General features: G+C 40.7%; 1 non-coding gene across 1 annotated transcript; it reads right to left on the minus strand.

Moving 5' to 3' along the window:
• Nucleotides 1-3,487: 3,487 nt before the first annotated feature.
• TRNAF-GAA lies at nucleotides 3,488-3,560 on the minus strand. Its single transcript has one exon. It is a non-coding gene; the product is annotated as a tRNA-Phe (tRNA).
• Nucleotides 3,561-18,189: the final 14,629 nt, after the last annotated feature.

Here is an 18,189-nt window from a genome sequence, read left to right on the forward strand (position 1 = left end):
GGTTGTGACAGAATATAATTGTGCTATAAAAAATGACAAGCAGGATGCTTTCAGAAAAATCTGGAAAGACTTACATGAAGTGATGCAAAGTGAAGTGAGCGGAACCAGGAGAACAGTGTATACAGTAGCAGCAATATTCATTGAAGAGCTGTGAATGACTTAGCTATTCTCAGCAATACAATGATCCAAGACAATTCTGAAGTGACAATTCATCTAATGATGAAAAATGCTATCCAACTCCAGAGAAAGAACTAATGGACTCTGAGTGCAGATTGAAGCACACTTTTAAACTCTATTTTTCTTGGGGTTTGTTTGTTTGGGGTTTTTTATGTCTTAGCAACTAATAATCTGTGCCATTTATTCCTTTCAATATCCTAGATAACCAAGTTTGGACAACCCAATGTAAATCAAAGCTATAGTTAACAAATTCAACTGTATACTTTCGTACAGTTCTGGAACTGACTGCCCTTTCATCCTATAGCCACTCATACCTTTTAAAATTCCAGTCCTAAATTATCCTCATTGTCTACTTTCTCATTTTTAAAGGGTTAGATCTTCTCAGCTCCTACCTGTGTGCTGCTGAACACCACTCAAGAAAAATCACACAACAGTGGTGAACTGGCTGCACTATTAATTTCTGTGCAGTCATTAATGCTGTGCAGTAATCTTATTCCCTTACATACTCCCCCCAGTTTCTCTTTCAAACCTTCTGTTTCTAGGATGCCCATCAATTGGGGAATGGCAAAACAAGATGTGGTACATGATTGTGATAGAATACTATTATGCTTTAAGAAATGACAAACAGGGTGATTTCAGAAAAACCTAGAAGCACTTACATGAACTGATGCAAAGTGAAGTGAGCAGAACCAGGAGAGCATTGTACTGTAGCAAGAGCAAAATTGTACAACGAAGAATTGTGAATGACTTAGCTCTTCTCAGAAATATAATGATCTAAATATTCTAAGTCCCGAAGGACTCATGATGAAGCATGCTATACACCTCCAGAGAAAGAACTGATAACTGTCTGAATAGACTGAAGCATGCTATTTTTCATTTTCTTTCTTTCATTTTTTAAAAGTCTTCTTGTACAAGATGACTAACATGGAAATGTTTTACACAATTGCACATGTATAAGCTTGCTTATCAGATTGCTTACTGTCTCAGGAAGCAGGGAGGGGAGGGAGAAAGGGATAGAATTTGGAACTCAAAACTTCTTTGAAAGTTAAAAAAATTGTTTTAACACGAAATGGGGGAAAATAAAATATATATTTTTAAAATCTTCTTTCTCTTCAAGATCCCTATTCTCTCTTAAAAGAGGACTTTACTTCATAACCATCTATCACGAGCTTCCTCTTCTCTCCATTACTATACACCAAAACCCTTCAAAATCATTCCCCTTTCTTTCCTCTTTTGTTCCAGTTTTGAGGAACAGCCACTATAAATGGATAATGAACTAGAAACTAGAATTGGAAAAAGAAGACAGAAAGCTGGGTTGCCTTTGGAAAATCACAAAAAGTTCTTTTAACAACCCCAAGCTTCTCCCTGAAACAGAGACTCACCTTTTAATACCAATATTCATTTGATGGTGTCATATGAGGGTTCATGAGTCATGAACGCAATAATCTGGGAAGAGTTGAACATTACCCAAAGGAGAAGGGGCATATGCATGGTGGACATGAGCAAGCTTGAAACCCATTACAAGCAAATAATCACAAACAAAATGTTGTGGAAAGGATGTCATCTAGGAAATATATAAAAAGATAGGACAGGCATACAGCAAAACTGAAGGATGATTGAAGACAGCCTAAGAACTCCTTTAATCTTGTCTAGGTGTCAAAGGAAAGTGAGGAAGTCCCATATGGCAACTGGGAGGCACGCAAGAGAAGATACGCATAGTATTCGCAGAAGTAGATTGCCTGCATGTCGTGGAGTGCGTATTGATGTATGTTCAGTTTCCCTCACAGACTCTCCCCAACCAAGTAAATTTCAAGTCTGTGGAAGGCTACTACTCTTATTCCCCTGCCTCAAGTCCCTTTTGCATTTCTTTCTGCTAAGCCAGGGTGCCCTCCTCTTCTCACTAAAAATTCGAGTCAGGTCCACTTCCCCTCCCTGACACCTTTTAAATTAACTAAACCAGCCATCATCTCATTCAATTCAGCAGTCCCTCGGAAAGCTGTCTGCGTCCTACTTATACTTACTGCCATCCTGGTGTACAGTGCGAATTTACCCTTGCCCTTGTGGTTGTTCTGTCGTTTCAATCGTGTCCGACCCTCCGTGACCCCACGTGGGGTTTATTCTTGGCAAAGATACTGTAGTGGTTTGCCATCTCCTCCAGCAGAGGAAACTGAGGCAAATAGGGTTAAGGGGCTTGCCCAGGATCACACAGCTAGTACGTGTCTGAGGCCAGATTTGATACTGTAGTGGTTTGCCATCTCCTCCAGCTGAGGAAACTGAGGCAAATAGGGTTAAGGGGCTTGCCCAGGATCACACAGCTAGTACGTGTCTGAGGCCAGATTTGAACTCAAGAAAAATGTACCTTCTCTGACTTGAGGGGTTGTACTCTAACCGCTGTACTACCTAAGTTGACCACTTTTGGAGGGTTTCGTCCTGACTCTCTTATTTACAGCTACTTGAAGGTAGAGATCAGAGTTCTATTTCTTCTGTACCCGTGTCTGTGTTCTGCTCAGAAAGGGAGTTCAGCACACGCAGCTGCGAAGGGCCCTAAGTCTCAGACACATTTGGACAGCGGTCGGCTTTAGGCTATTTAAAATACCGGAGATCCCCGGTAACCCAGAGCAAGCCAGAGGAGAAGAGCAGAGAAGTTGAACAAGTCCAGGGCGCGAATTTTCCAGACTTCCAATTTCTTCTTTTTTCTATCTCCTCTCAGAGATGTATTATCTACCCCTCCCTTTTGCCCCACTCCGTTCCTCAGCCCTGTCAATAATAATAATAATAGCTAACTTTCATAGAACGCTTTAAGATTCGCAACTCTCTTTACAAATATCTCTTTCTATGCTCCTGGGATAAACCCTGGGAGGGAGGCGCTATTATGATGCCCATTTTACAGATGAGGAAACCGAGGCAGACCGATGTTGCCGTGTGACTTCCCATGGTTCACACAGCTAGTAAGTGTCTGTATATGGCTTTAACCTCCTCAGTGCCAGCCTTTGGAAAGACATTGTGCTGTCGGGTTTCAGTCCCTAGGACTCACACTGCAAAAACAAACTGCCGGCAGAATTAAGTGCACGTATGTCCTACTACTAAGGTAAGGAAAAGAGACAATAGGGGGAAAAGACCCGACCCCACTGGGCCAACAGTAGAGAGAGACAAAAATTCCCAACCTTTCGAGTATACACTTTATCATCTCACAAGTCCCTAGATTCTCCAAGGCACATACGCTCGGGAACTCCGTGGGGAATCAACTAAGAAAGGACTTTTGCAGTTGTACTCATTGGCTTTCGTGTTTTGGGGGAAAGTCAAAATCTTCTGCCGAAACCCGGGATCGAACCAGGGACCTTTAGATCTTCAGTCTAACGCTCTCCCAACTGAGCTATTTCGGCAACTGCAAGAAATGCTTATGAGTTACTCATTGTATTACCCTTTAACCCCTTTTCTTTGCTTCTAAAACTGCGTTTCTAATTCAGCATAACACTTCTATATTTATTCTTCACAATCTAAAAAGGTGGTGCTAAAACTCTTGTAGCGAGCGTAACTGTCAACATTATTTGTATGCATATATGATATATAATTTTATAGTGCTTGAGGATGCCCTTACTGTTATTATTTATTATAAACTTAACTTTTATTAATTTAATAAGTATTACTTTAATAATAGCTTACATTTCTATAATGCTTTAAATGTTTTTTGAAAAACATTTTACAGTTTCCTAACTGCTCCAAACTCCGCTGTCCAGATTAACCGAAATCTCAAAGCTTGAAAAAAGTAAGGTAGTTCATTAGAATTTGAATAAACCGTTAAAATGAGCTACTATCATCATACAATTATCCTGATAACATTGGTGAGTGAGAACCCAGGAGCCAAAATTTGTCAATACAATCCGTAAACACAACACAATTTGTAAAGACAAGACAGACCATTGATATGATAGGTGAGAATTTTCAGCCATTAAAAAAAAAAAAAAAGCATACACAAGTTCAGCCCTTTTACAATTCTGACCGAGTTGAACTCTTAGGGATTGGACTGGAACTGTTATTTCCTTGATGAATGGACCTTCCCCTTGTGAATGATAAGAATAAGGTATGTGTCAGCACCTTCTCTGCAACTAAAGGTCTTGGAAAGTTGCCTGAGCTCCACAGGCAGCCCTTATCTAGGTCTGTCTGGTTGGCTTTCCATCTACCATCTTGCTCTCTTTAGCTGAGCTCTGCCTATTAGTCAGTCAACAAGCATTTAGTAAGTGTCTGGCATGCTAATGTGCCAGGCATTGTGCTTAGGAGATGGTATGCAAATAAAAGTAAAAGACAGTCTCTATTCTCAAGGAACTCCTCTAATAGAGGAGACAACATGCAAAGAACTATGTGCAAAAGGGATGTAGACATATCAATTAAAGATATTAACTAGAGAAGGACATAGTATTAAGGACAATTGGAAAAGTCTTCATGTAGAAAGTGCTATTTTAGACCTGGTAGGAAAAAAGCCAGGAAGACCGGGAGATAGAGCTGAGGGCATAGAGAATTCCTGGCATGGGATTAGTGAAAGTGCCCTAAATAGGGAGATGCAGTGTTTTGTTCCAGGTATGGCAAGGAGGCCAATGTCACTGGATCTCAGATTAAAGGAGGTGAGAATGAGATGTAAGAAGACTGGAAAGTTAGAAAGGGCCAGGTTATGAAGGGCTTTGAACATGTATTTAATCCTGAAGGTAATAGGGAGCCACTATGTTTTATTGAATAGAGAGTGGCATGGTCAGACAGTGCAAAGTTAAATTGGTTCAATAAGCACTCAAGAGGTGGAAGGGAGGAGAGTGTAGCCAAGGAAGAACTTCAGAGTAGAAGGGTCGGAGGCCACAGAGAAGGTAAAAAACAGTGTTTGGGGTGGCAGGGCAGAGGGAGATATAAAATGATAGATTTTGATCAGAAAAGAGAATTAAAGAATTTATGAATGTAGAAGTTTAAGACTTGTGATTAATGATAAGGTCAATATGTAATGGTACATATATGTGTGTATACATATATATATATACATATATATATAATGACAATATATAATATATGTGTAGCTAAGGTGAACTGTCAGAATAGGCAATGAGAAATGAGTAAGTTGAGGAACCTGGAGGGCATGGTGTTTGAGGGTATATCAGTATGTATGTTGAAGTCCTCTGCTATAAGGGCATGAGTTAAGGAGGAGACTGCTGGCTAGGCATTAAACTCACTGAGGAAAGGAAATGATAATTGCCAGAATCTTGATTGGATAGCAAATATGAATGTAATTGAATATTACTGTGCTATAAGAAATGAAAAATATGATGAATATAGAGGTACATGGAAAGATCCACGTGAACTAATGCAGAAGAAAGGAAGCAGAGCCAAGAAAACAATATATCCAATGACATGACAATGTAAAGAATCACAAAAAAAGATCTAAAATGAATGTTGCAAACTACAAAAAAACAAACACGACCCCAACAACTCCCCAGCTCACCCCTTCACAGAGGTGAGAGGCCCACAAGTATGATACATTACATATATTTTCAAATCTTTTTGATGCTTTTGTTGGTTATGCTGATTTTTTTCCTTCTTTTTTGTCTATAAAAATATTATTTGGCACATGGAATGGCTCTCTGGAAGGGGGAAGAGATACTGGGGAGAAAAATGGTGATGGTAAAAAGGCAAATGGCATCAATAAAAAACTTTTTAAAAAAAGATATTTGGATTTAGTAAATCTCAAAAGAGAAGTTACTGAGTGATGGAAGCAGAAAGAGAGTCTGAAAGTGGCAAAGAAAAGCAAGGAATATTCCAACTCTCCTTCAACCAGTGAGTTACCAAGTACATATTTCAGTCACACATGGTGTGCTCAATAACCATTTATAGAGTGGAATGGAAATTAATGGGGTTAGTGAAATGGGGTTAGTGAAAGAGGTCTGAATTTGGAAGCAAATGCCTCTGCTAGCTATATAACTTGGCGCAAAGTGTCATAACCTCTGTCAGTCTCAACTGCCTCATCTGTACCATGAAAGAGTTAGACTAGATGAAATTTTAGAGCTCTTTCGGCTCATAATAATAACTGACATTTTATGTGGTCCTTTAAAGTTTACAAAGCATTTTACATCTCACTTGAAACTCACAACAACCCTCTAAGGAATCATCATACCCTTTTTTGCAGGTGAGTAAGCTTCGACTCGGATAGTTAAGTGATGTACTCCAAGCCTATGATCCCATGAACTACTCATTCTTAAACTTAAAAAAAAGTTCGAATGAACCAGACTAATTTCTTAGTTTAAGCATAGTTCTTAGCCACCTGAAATCATCAGGTTTAGATTACTATCTCTAGAGGCAATAACTCATAAGATAACATAAGTTTGACACCTTGCAAACTCTAAAGCACTATATAAATGCTCGATGTTACTTCTTGTTAAATCCTTTTTCAATTGTGTCCAACTCTCCATGACCCCATTTGGGTTTTTCTTGGCAGGGATACTGGAGTGGTTTGCCATTTCCTTCTCTAGCTCATTTTACAGATGGGGAAACTGAGGCAAACAGGGTTAAGTGATATTCCCAGGGTCACACAGCTAGGAAATGTCTGAGGTCAAATTTGAACTCAGGAAAAGGAGTCTTCCTCACTCCAGGCTCCTCATTCTATAAACTGTGCCACATAGCTACCCCAGATGTTACTACCATACAGGAAAGAATCAATCAAGTTATTTACTGAACTTGTACCATATGACAAACACCTATAAATTCTTGTGTGATGTTCTTCTACTGTTGTTTGATAATTCCTATAATATTTAAGTTTTCTCATGTTTATGATTCTTCTCCCCCAATTAAACTATAAAGTCATTGAAGACAGAAATGGTATTTTATAAATGTTTACATTCTTAAGAACCAATTTGTCCTGTATTATCAATTAGCACTAATCAGTAAGTATTTGTTCATTGAAGACAAAGCATCAACTGCAATAATAAGGGATCACAATGCAAACAGTTGAAACAAAAAGAGAGAGGAGAGAGAGGAGAGAGGAGAGAGAGAGAGAGAGAGAGAGAGAGAGAGAGAGAGAGAGAGAGAGAGAGCACCAGCCTCAGAGTTTCTAATTAATATGGATTAGTTTCATGGTGGGGTGGGATGGGGGGTGGGGGGGGAATCATCTTTGGTCTTGAGGCCACACATGAAAGGCCCCGGAGGATCTTACAGGGAGAAAAGAAATCAAACCCTGAGGAAATGGATAAGACAGAGACAAAGACAGAGACTCACACTGAGAGGTGGTAGGAAGATCTGTTAAGCAGCTATTGCAATTATCCAGGAGGAAATCCACTAGACAGCAACTGGGAAGACAGAGAAGGCCATAAAAATCTCTAGCTTGATAACTTTACTTCGTGTTGTCTCTGTGTATCTTCATGTACATGAAATCTGATGAAAGGCTGCAACCTCTTATCTTTACTAATGAAGTCAAGACACTCTCAGTGAAGCTAATAATAGGCGTATTATTTCTTAGATAAGTTTAATTCGTGGGAAAATATACCTTTTGCCTTATACATTTTCTTGATATTGCCAGCCCCAAACTGACTTTTTTTTATAAGTTGCACACAAATGCACGTAAAATTAAATTCTATTTCCCTTTTTCAAAGCTCTGTTTCTAACAGACAGTGTAGTCTAGTGGCTACAGATGGCCTTGGAGTTGGTAAGGCCTGCTGTGTGATCTTCTGAAGAAGACTTTTAACAGTTCAGTGCTCCAGGCAGCTTTCCAAGACCATAAATTGCAGAACAGGTACTGATCTGCATCGGGAAAGCAAATCCTTCACCTACAGCTCCCAACCCTAATGAAATCATACAAATCTGATTTTTAAAAAATTCTCTGTAATAAATATCTGTTGAATTATTAAAGATGATAGAAGATCTGTATGTACAGCCATACAGGTCTTATTTGTCTATGTACTTACTTGCTTTTTATTTACTTCTTTTTTTATTTGTTTGTCACCACCATTCTACACCTAGGTAGGTTCACCCAGCTCAGTTTTCTTTTTGACCTGGGCTGATTGGCCTCTCCTTAGAGAAGCCCAATCCCCATTTGGGGTGAGGGGCTCACTATCTTGGTTGTGGACTTCCTGCAGACACTTGATTGACTTTAAGTTTCCTGAAACTCAAAACTCCAGAGCTCACAAAATCCACTGGCTTCAGCCTTCCCAGCACCAAGAACTGCAGATGTGCAGGAGCACATCAGGCATACAGTCTCTGTGCCCTTCCATTCACTGTGCCCCACATCTAGACTGTTTTTACTCCTGACCTCCATCCCTTTGTATCATCGGCTTCCTACAAGACTGGGTTCAACCACTTTCTGCCTGAGACCCTCCCAGCTGGTAGTGCCTCCCCAACAAAGATTGCTGTGTATCTACTTTGTGTATATTTTGTATATTCTCTGTAAGTGCACACTGTTTTCACCTTGCTCAGATGTAAACTCCTTGAAGTTGAAGGCTGTCTTTGTACCCTAGTAACATTGCCTGGCACACAGTCGGCTTCATAAATGCTTGTTGTTTGATGAACAGTTTTTGGCTAGTGTGAGTAAAGTGATTTCTCCTCAACTATAAATTAAAATTGTGATTTTTAAGAATATAAAGAATGAAAGGACCAAGAATCAGTGCAAATGGTTAATCCAAGGAAATGTATTTATTTAAAGCCTTTAAATCACATGTTGATGAAGGTCTTATTGTTTTTATTGTCTTTGTAGACATCAACATAAAGCTGCTGTGTGTGTTTGCCAAGCCCAAAACAATTAACTCAATTATCCTCCAGAACATCCAACCAACTTTTCCATATGAGCTACTCCACATCCATCAAGCACACTCCTGACTAACCCAGTGAATTTGGCTCGATGCCCTAAAGGCCAGAAAACTTGGATTCTGGAAGATGAGTCCCAGAGGCAAACACTTCTTCAAAATAGCTTGGCTCAAACCCCAGTCTTCACTTTAATGAAGTGTGTCAGACCCTGAAAGCAGGAGTCCTTGTTCACAAAGGATTAACAACCTGAATCATACACTAAAAAAATAACCTCCCCCCCCAAAAAAAAGAAAAAGAAAAAAGCCCTGTTCAAGTATCTCCCTTCTCAAACCACTTAAGAACATATTCCCCAAATCCTGTGTTCATTCAAGGTGGCTACACCAGAAATATTAATATAGGTCCTTTCTTCTCTTCCCCCAATGTAAGACTGGAAAAGAGAAGCAACCGAGCAAATTTTGTGTGAAGGCACTAGGGTACTAGAAGGCCTTGTTCCCCCAGCCTTGTTCCCCCAACCTTATTCCTGATCGCCATCATCCTGTTTCTTCAGTCCTCTCCACTATGATTCTCTGGACTTTTCTCTGCCATGTCTCAGAAACCTCTTCAGCCCTGGAAGTTCACTTCAACCCTGGACTTCTCACCCTGGAAGTAGTAATAATAGTTAGCATTTATATACTAAGCATTTACTTACTAAGTGCCAGGCACTATGCTAAGCACTTTACAAGTATTATCTTATTTGATACTTAGGACCACCTTTCAAGGTAGATGCCATTATTACCAAACATTACAGCTGAGGAAACTGAGGCAAACAGAGGTTACGTGACTGTATTAGCAAGGCAATAAATACAACATAGACGATAATTGTCCATATGCCTATGTGGTTCTGTATCACAAAATATAAGAGATTCTCTATATAGAAGGTAGAAGAAGTAAACCATTTATTCAGACACCAGAGAACCAGATCCCAAAACCAGCAAGCCCAATCCATCATAGCAGCAAAGAAATTGATACACATTATCACAGCAGTGAACCACTCCATTCCATAACTTCCCTCCCTCCCCGCCTGGGGCCTTGTCACCAACAATCACTGACAGCACAGGTCTGCTCTTTCCCTCAGCTCTAACTGCTCTCTCTCTCTCTCTCTCTCTCTCTCTCTCTCTCCCCCTCTCTCTCTCTCTTTCTCTCTCTCAACATTTCCTGTGACACACTTTCCTTTTCCTCTCAGCAAGCTGCTCCCACCACATGTGACTTAGGCTTCCTGTGATGTAAGCAGGTCACATGGCCTATTAATGGGTGGGAAAGATCTTCAAATCTAAATTGTTATTACAATGACTTGCCCAAGGTCACAAGCTAATAATTATCTAAGACTGAATCTGAACTCAGGTCTTCCTGACTGTAGGTCCAGCACTCTATAACTCTATCTATCCATCTATCACTCTATCCATTGTTCCACCTAACTACCTAGCTCTGCCCCTTCGGTCTCTTCCTTTCATCGGTTCCTCCCAGAACCTCCATTTTAAGAAGATGCCTAGATCAGCCATGTCTTCATTCTTCTCCAGGATGTGCTCCTGACTGTCTGGACTCTCTGTACCATGCCCCACTTGGGTCCACTCCGCCCTTTTCAGCTTCCTTTTATGTCTCATCTTTCTTCTATTAGAATATAAGCTCCTTGAGGTTAGGGGCTGTATTTCTTTCTGCTTGTCTGTGTGTTTCCTTTCTTAGCACACTGTGTGGCACATAGTAAGAGCTTAATAAATGCTTGTTGATTTAACTTTTCTCTTCCGCCAGGGTTGCTGAAAGTCAGAGGATAGAGTCACAAAGTCTGCACCAACTACAAATTCATATAAATTCAGAGCTGGAAGGCACCTCAGAGGCCATCTAATTTTACAAATGAGCAAACCAAGGTCCAGGGAAGTTAAATGACTTGTCCAAGAACATCCTAGTAGGAAGTTGACTCAAACCCAAACTCTTTATATTGTACCATACTATTTCAAATCTTAGAGAGGCCCTTGATGTTGCTTAACAATCTTTTTTTTTTTTAATGCAATTTATTTATTTAACATATTTGGTTTTCAGCATTGATTTTCACAACAGTTTGAATTACAAATTTTCTCCCCATTTCTACCCTCCCCCCCCACTCCAAGATGGCGTATATTCTGGTTGCCCTGTTCCCCAGTCAGCCCTCCCCTCTATCACCCCCCTCCCCTCTCATCCCCTTTTCCCTTCCTTTCTTGTAGGGCAAGATAAATTTCTACGCACCATTGCCTGTGTATCTTATTTTTTAGTTGCATACAAAAAGTTTTTTTGTTTTTGAACATCTGATTTTAAAACTTTGAGTTCCAAATTCCCTTCCCTCTTCCCTTCCCACCCACCCTCCCTAAGAAGTTGAGCAATTCAACCTAGGCCACACATGTATTATTATGTATAACCCTTCCACAATATTCATGTTGTGAAAGGCTAACTACATTTTGCTCCTTCCCAACCCATCCCGCTTTATTGAATTTTCTTCCTTGACCCTGTCCCCTTTCCAAAGTGTTTGTTTTGATTACCTCCATCCCCATCTGCCCTCCACTCCATCATCCCCCTGCCTTTTATTTTTTTTTTTATCTTCCTCCCTCTTCTTTCCTGTGGGGTAAGATACCCAACTGAGTATGTATGGTATTCCCCCTCAGGCCAAATCTGATGAGAGCAAGGTTCACTCATTCCCCCCTCACCTGCCCACTCCCCTCCTCTCCTAGAACTGCTTCCTCTTGCCACCTTTATGGGAGATAATCCACCCCATTCTATCTCTCCCTATCTCCCTCTCTCAGTAAGTTACTCTCTCATCCCTTAATTTCATTTTATTTCTTTTAGCTATCTTCCCTTCATCCTCAACTCACCCTGTGTCTGCTCTCTTTCTTTTACATATATATATATATACACATACATACACATACATACATATACACATAGATACATGCATACATACACATTCACTTATATATATACATAAACATATATATATGCATATATATATATGCATATTCCCTTCAACTACCCTAATACTGAGGTCTCATGAATCATACTCATCCTCTTTCCATGTAGGAATGTAAACAAAACAGTTCAACTTTAGTAAGTCCCTTGCAATTTCCGTTTCTTGATTACCTTTTCATGCTTCTCTTGATTCTTGTGTTTGAAAGTCAAATTTTCTATTCAGTTCTGGTCTTTTCACTGAGAAAGCTTGAAAGTCCTCCATTTTATTGAAAGTCCATATTTTGCCTTGGAACATGATACTCAGTTTTGCTGGGTAGGTGATTCTAGGTTTTAATCCTAGCTCCATTGACCTCCGGAATATCGCATTCCACGCCCTTCGATCTCTTAATGTAGAAGCTGCCAGGTCTTGGGTTATTCTGATTGGGTTTTCACAATATTCAAATTGTTTCTTTCTGGCTGCTTGCAGTATTTTCTCCTTGATCTGGGAGCTCTGGAATTTGGCAACAATATTCCTAGGAGATTTCTTTTTGGGATCTATTTGCGGAGGCGATCGATGGATTCTTTCAATTTCTATTTTGCCCTGTGGCTCTAGAATATCAGGGCAGTTCTCCTTGATAATTTCCTGAAAGATGGTATCTAGGCTCTTTTTTTGATCATGGCTTTCAGGTAGTCCAATAATTTTTAAATTATCTCTCCTGGATCTATTTTCCAGGTCAGTGGTTTTTCCAAGGAGATATTTCACATTGTCTTCCATTTTTTCATTCCTCTGGTTCTGTTTTATAATATCCTGATTTCTCATAAAGTCACTAGCTTCCACTTGCTCCAATCTAATTTTTAAAGTAGTATTTTCTTCAGTGGTCTTTTGGACCTCCTTTTCCATTTGGCTAATTCTGCCTTTCAAGGAATTCTTCTCCTCATTGGCTTTTTGGAGCTCTTTTGCCATTTGAGTTAGTCTATTTTGTAAGGTGTTGTTTTCTTCAGTGTATTTTTCAGTATTTTTTTGGGTCTCCTTTAGCAAGTCATTGACTTGTTTTTCATGGTTTTCTCGCATCCTTCTTATTTCTCTTCCCAATTTTTCCTCTACTTCTCTAACTTGCTTTTCCAAATCCTTTTTGAGTTCTTCTATGGTCTGGGGCCAGTTCATGTTTTTCTTGGAGGCTTTGGTTGTAGGCTCTATGGCTTTGCTGTCTTCTTTAGGCTGTATGTTTTGGTCTTCTTTGTCACCAAAGAAAGAATCCAAAGTCTGAGACTGAATCTGGGCGCGTTTTCGCGTCCTGGCCATATTCCCAACCAACTAACTTGACCCTTGAGCTTTTCAGTGGGGTATGACTGCTTGTAGATTACAGAGTTCTATGTTCTACGTTTGGGGGGGAGGTGCCAGCTCTGTCAGAGCCGCACTCCTCCTTCCCCAAGGACCCCCAGTCCAGACTGGGCTCAGATCTTCGGCAGGCTGTGCACCCCTGCTGTGATCCGCCACTTAATTCCCCCCACCAGGTGGGCCTGGAGCAGGAAGTAACAACAGCTGTAGCTGCCCCACCTCCGCTGCCCCCGGGGCTGGAAGCCGAACAGCGAACTCCTTCCACTCCCGCAGCTTTTCCCACTAACCTTCTCCGCAGTCTTTGGTGTTTGTGGGTCGAGGGGTCTGGTAACTGCTCACGTATTCAGGGTGCTAGGGCCCCCTCCGCCCGGCTTCTGGCCTGGATCGTCCACGCCGCTCAGGCTGGGCTCTGCTCCACTCCGTTCCCAGCTCCCAGCTCCCAGCTCCGTGTGGAATAGAGCTCACCCAGAGACCATCCGGGCTGCCCTGGGCTGGAGCCCTGCTTCCCTCTGCTGTTCTGTGGGTTCTGCCGTTCTAGAATTGGTTCAGAGCCATTTTTATAGGTTTTTGGAGGGACTCGGGTACGGAGCTCACTCTAGTCCGTGCTTACCAGCCGCCATCTTGGCTCCGCCCCGCTTAACAATCTTAATAGTCTACACTTATCAACTCAGTTTTTCTTCTTAATTTTTCCAATCCTCTGAGCTGCAAATGCACCCTCACCCCCATCCCCATATTTATAACAGATGACCTATCTTCCTATTTCAGTGACGCTGACAAGACTTCAGCTCTCAGCCTCCATATCTCAGCAAGAGAAGCTTCTTTCCTCCTTCCCTTTGTTCAAAGAAGAGAGATCCCTGGGATTTGAATACTGACTCAGCTAGTTCTAATCAATCAATCAATGAACGTTTATTAAGTGCCTGCTATGTGCCAAAATATGACATGACACCAGAGATGAAGATGATGTTCAAAGCTTCCCATGTCCTATTTAAAAACCCATAGCTGGTGTCTTCTTATTCCTAGGTCTGTGACACTGTTGTCAGTGAGATAATGATATAACTATTTCCCAGTCTGGGGGGAGAGGAAGAAGTGAAATTTCCTAAGAAACCAAACAGGTGCAAGTGAAGTGCTCCTCCCAGGGGGATATCAAGGAAAGGAATTTGAACTTTACATAGTGGAGCTACCCAGAGCCAATGAAGAATGGCTCTGGTAATCTCTGATACCGAGAACAAAACTGATGAATCTTCTACCTCTCAGTCTCACACCTCTACCTGGAGCTCTCACCCTGAATCTATAACCCATTCCTCATTTCTTTGAGCATCTGTGCCTTTTCTTTATTTGCTGAGGGTCAAAAGAAACCAGTTTTCCAAGGTATCATTCATAGTGTACGTATCCGTGAGGGGATTAAAAAGTACACCAACCCACAGCGATACCTGAAGGGAGGAGTCAGGAAAGAGTATCCCTGCCCACAGGAAGGAAGAGGACAAAGAGGAGTGGTTAGTGCTCCTCTTCAGACAAACAACCTCATACTCCCAACCACAAACTAGCTATGTAACTCTAGGTAAATTAACTTCCCTGGCCTTTAATTTCCCTTATTTTAGGGGAAAATAAGGAAGTTGGACTAAAATATCTCAAGTTCCTTCCAACTCTACATTCTTTGATTCCTAAGGCTGTATCCCCCTGAATCTATTTTCCACACAGCTGCCAAGGTGGTATTTCTAAAACACAGGTCTGACCATGTTAGTCTCCTTCTCAAAAGGTGATAATGGCTTCCTATTGCTTCTAAAATCAAATACAAATTCTTAGGTCTGGCATTGAAAGTCCTCCAGAGCCTGGTTCCAATCTACCTTTCCAGACTTATTACGCATCACTGTCTTCCACACCTTCTGTGGTCTCACCAAATTGTCTTATTTTCAAATTTTGTGTCATTAGACCTTTGCATATAAGTTGTGACCCATGCCTGAAATGTGTTCCCTTCTCATTTCCACTTCTTAGAATGCCTCATTAGAGCTTAGCTCAAATGCCACTTCATCGATGGGGCCTTTCCGGCTGTTGGGATCTCTAATCCTACCTGAAATTATCTTGTATTTACTTTGTATATAGCTACTTATATGTATTTGTGTTGTTTTCTCCACTCCCCTGAGGACAGGAATTGGTTTGTTTGTTTGTTTGTTTTTGGTCTTTGTGTCCTCAAATCCAAGCACGGTAGAGTACCAGAAGCCTTTAGGGGCTTAAATGCTAATTGGCCTATTGAGCAAATCCATTCCCTTAAGCCTACTACAGGACCTAAGTCACTCTTTCTCTCATATGTATCTTCAATTCACTTTTGGACTGACTCCATCTATCTGCTATGAATGCTATCAGGTCTCCTCAGTAGGAAAAAAAAAAAAAAAAAGCCCTTCCTAGGAGCTTCACCCAGTCTAGTCTATCCAACTACCAAACCACCTCCTCCTCTAAATGTTCCACCCCTTGAAAAAAAAAGTCTACAGCCAAGACCTCCACAGCTTCACTATCTGTAGATCTATAGATCTGTACATCTGCACATCTGTACATCTACAGCATCTACAGATGTTGACTCGACATCTAACAATCTGGGATCTGCTTCTACCACTTGGCAGAAACTTTTTCCCCTAAGGTTACAAATGACCTAGTCACTACATGCAAAAGGTATTTCAAAATCCTCACCCTTATCTACCTCTTCGTAACTTTTGGTATTCTTGATCACTCCCTGTCTCCTTCCTTGACTTCAGAGAAGTCAATTCTTCTAGTTTTCCTCCTATTCTTCCCTCTCTATCTCTTTTGCTGTCTCCTTATGCATTTTTCAGCACCCTAGTTCCCAAGGTTCTGTCCTTGGTCTGCTTCTCTTCTCCTAACACTCTCTTCCTTTGTAACCTCATCCACTGTCATGGCTTCAACTGCTACCTCCATGTAGTTGATTTCCAGATCTGTCTTGAATTCTCTTCTGAGCCCTAGACTCCCATCTCCAGCTACCTATAAGACATTTCTATCTGGATGTCTCACTAGTACCTCAAACTTAACATATCAAATATGTCCACTTCCTTTTTTTTTTGCACATAAAACTGCAAATCTATTATGTACAACTTGCTCCTTTTAAATATATAATTAAGTTATCGCGTAAGTTTCTTTTTTTTTTACCTTTTTTTCTTCCCCCCCCCACACCCTAGAGATGGCTACTATTAGACAAATAGGTACATGTCTGTAAAATTATTCTATACATACTTCTATTTATCAGTTCTTTCTCTGCATACAGATAGCATCTTCCTTCATATATCCTTTACAATTAATTTGGGTATTTATAATAGTCAAAATTACTTATTTGCTCAAAGTCATTCTTAAAACAATATTGTTGTTACTGTATACAATGCTCTCTTAGTTCTGCTCATTTTGCTCTTCATTATTTTCCCTTTAACCCACTTCTTCTGACTTCACCATTTGTCAGGAGCATAACCTTTCATCCAATTTCCAGGTTCAAAACTTTGGGGTTGTATTTGAAACTCAGCACTCCTTCACCTCTTATCCAATCTGCTCCCAAAGTCTGTGGATTTCAGCTTCACAGTATTTCCTGCCTCCGTCCCCTCCACTCTATTCTTGCTTCCATCTTGCTCATAAAGACCCTCATTATCACCAACCCAGACTACTGTGATAGGGAATAGGTCTTCCCTCTTCTATTATGCTTCCTCCAAATCATCCTTTATGGGACTGTAGGAGTAATCTTCCTTAAGCACAGAAACGGTTATGTCCTTGTCTATTCAAATATTTTTAATGGCTTCCTGTTATCTGAGTAATGTTCAAATTTCTTTCTTGGCCTTCAAGGCCCATCACAATCTCATACCACACTACTTTTTCTGCTCTATTTAATGTTATTTTAATCACTGTCTTCTATGTGCCAGCCGAATTGGGCTTACTTCATGTGTACCACCTTGGTGTCTTTGCTGCTTTTCCCATGCCTAGTATATCCCTTACCCTCTCTTCCTTCATCAGTTTAATTCTTATCCACCTTTTAAGTCCAATTTAAATGACACTGTCCCTACAAAACCTTCCCTGATCCTCCTAATCAGTAATAACCCCCTCAACTCCCCCCCTCCCCTCCCAAGCCTGATTGAACTCACATTTTGTTTTGCAGCTGTGGAAGCATATTAAAAATCTTCTTTTGAGTTCAACTGCAAGTTGATAAATAAATATTTCTACAGTCTAAAGCCCTTTTCTCTTTCTTGGTCTAACCCTTTTCCTTCAGGAAAGTGTTTAAAAGGTCAAGAATAAAAATTAAGACCTTAGAAAACGGACTAAGGGTGATAACCAAATTTAGAAAGAGAAGTACCTCTTCTCCAGTTACCTGATCCTCTGAAGGGTTTAGAGTTATGATCCACCTAAGGGCAGTACCCTCTTCCCCATGTCCTGAATGGATTAATATTAACAAGAGCTAATTACACAGCACCTACAATGTTCTAAGCACTGTGCTGATTGCTTTACAAATATTACCTCATTTGATCCTCACAACTAGCCTTGGGAGGTAGGGGCTGTTATTATCCCCATTTTCAGTTGAGGAAACTGATGAGGATGACAGAAGTTGAGTGACTTGAACAGGGGTCCCATGGCGAGTAAGTATCTGAAGTCACATTTGAACTCAGATCTCCTTGACTCTAGATCTGACTATACAACCTAACTGCCTCATTAAGGTAATTGTCTGTGTTCTCAAAGAGGACCATGACATTAGGGAGGTAAAGCCATGACATGCAAGTGAATTAGATTTAAGTGAGGGGATGCTGTGTGAAGTTCTGGTCCTCTTTGAGGACAAAGTATAAACAACAGCCTTGGTGAGTAGAAGTAAGGGCTGCCACTGGAACTGGCCAGTGGCAACACAGTTCTTCCTTTCTCCCTTCCCTCCTTTCTTTCTTTTTCTTCCTTTTTCTTTCTTCCTTCCTTCCTCCCTTCTTTCTCTT

The sequence above is a fragment of the Trichosurus vulpecula genome, chromosome 4 (assembly GCF_011100635.1).
Source record: "Trichosurus vulpecula isolate mTriVul1 chromosome 4, mTriVul1.pri, whole genome shotgun sequence".
Classification (NCBI taxonomy): Eukaryota; Metazoa; Chordata; class Mammalia; order Diprotodontia; family Phalangeridae; genus Trichosurus; species Trichosurus vulpecula.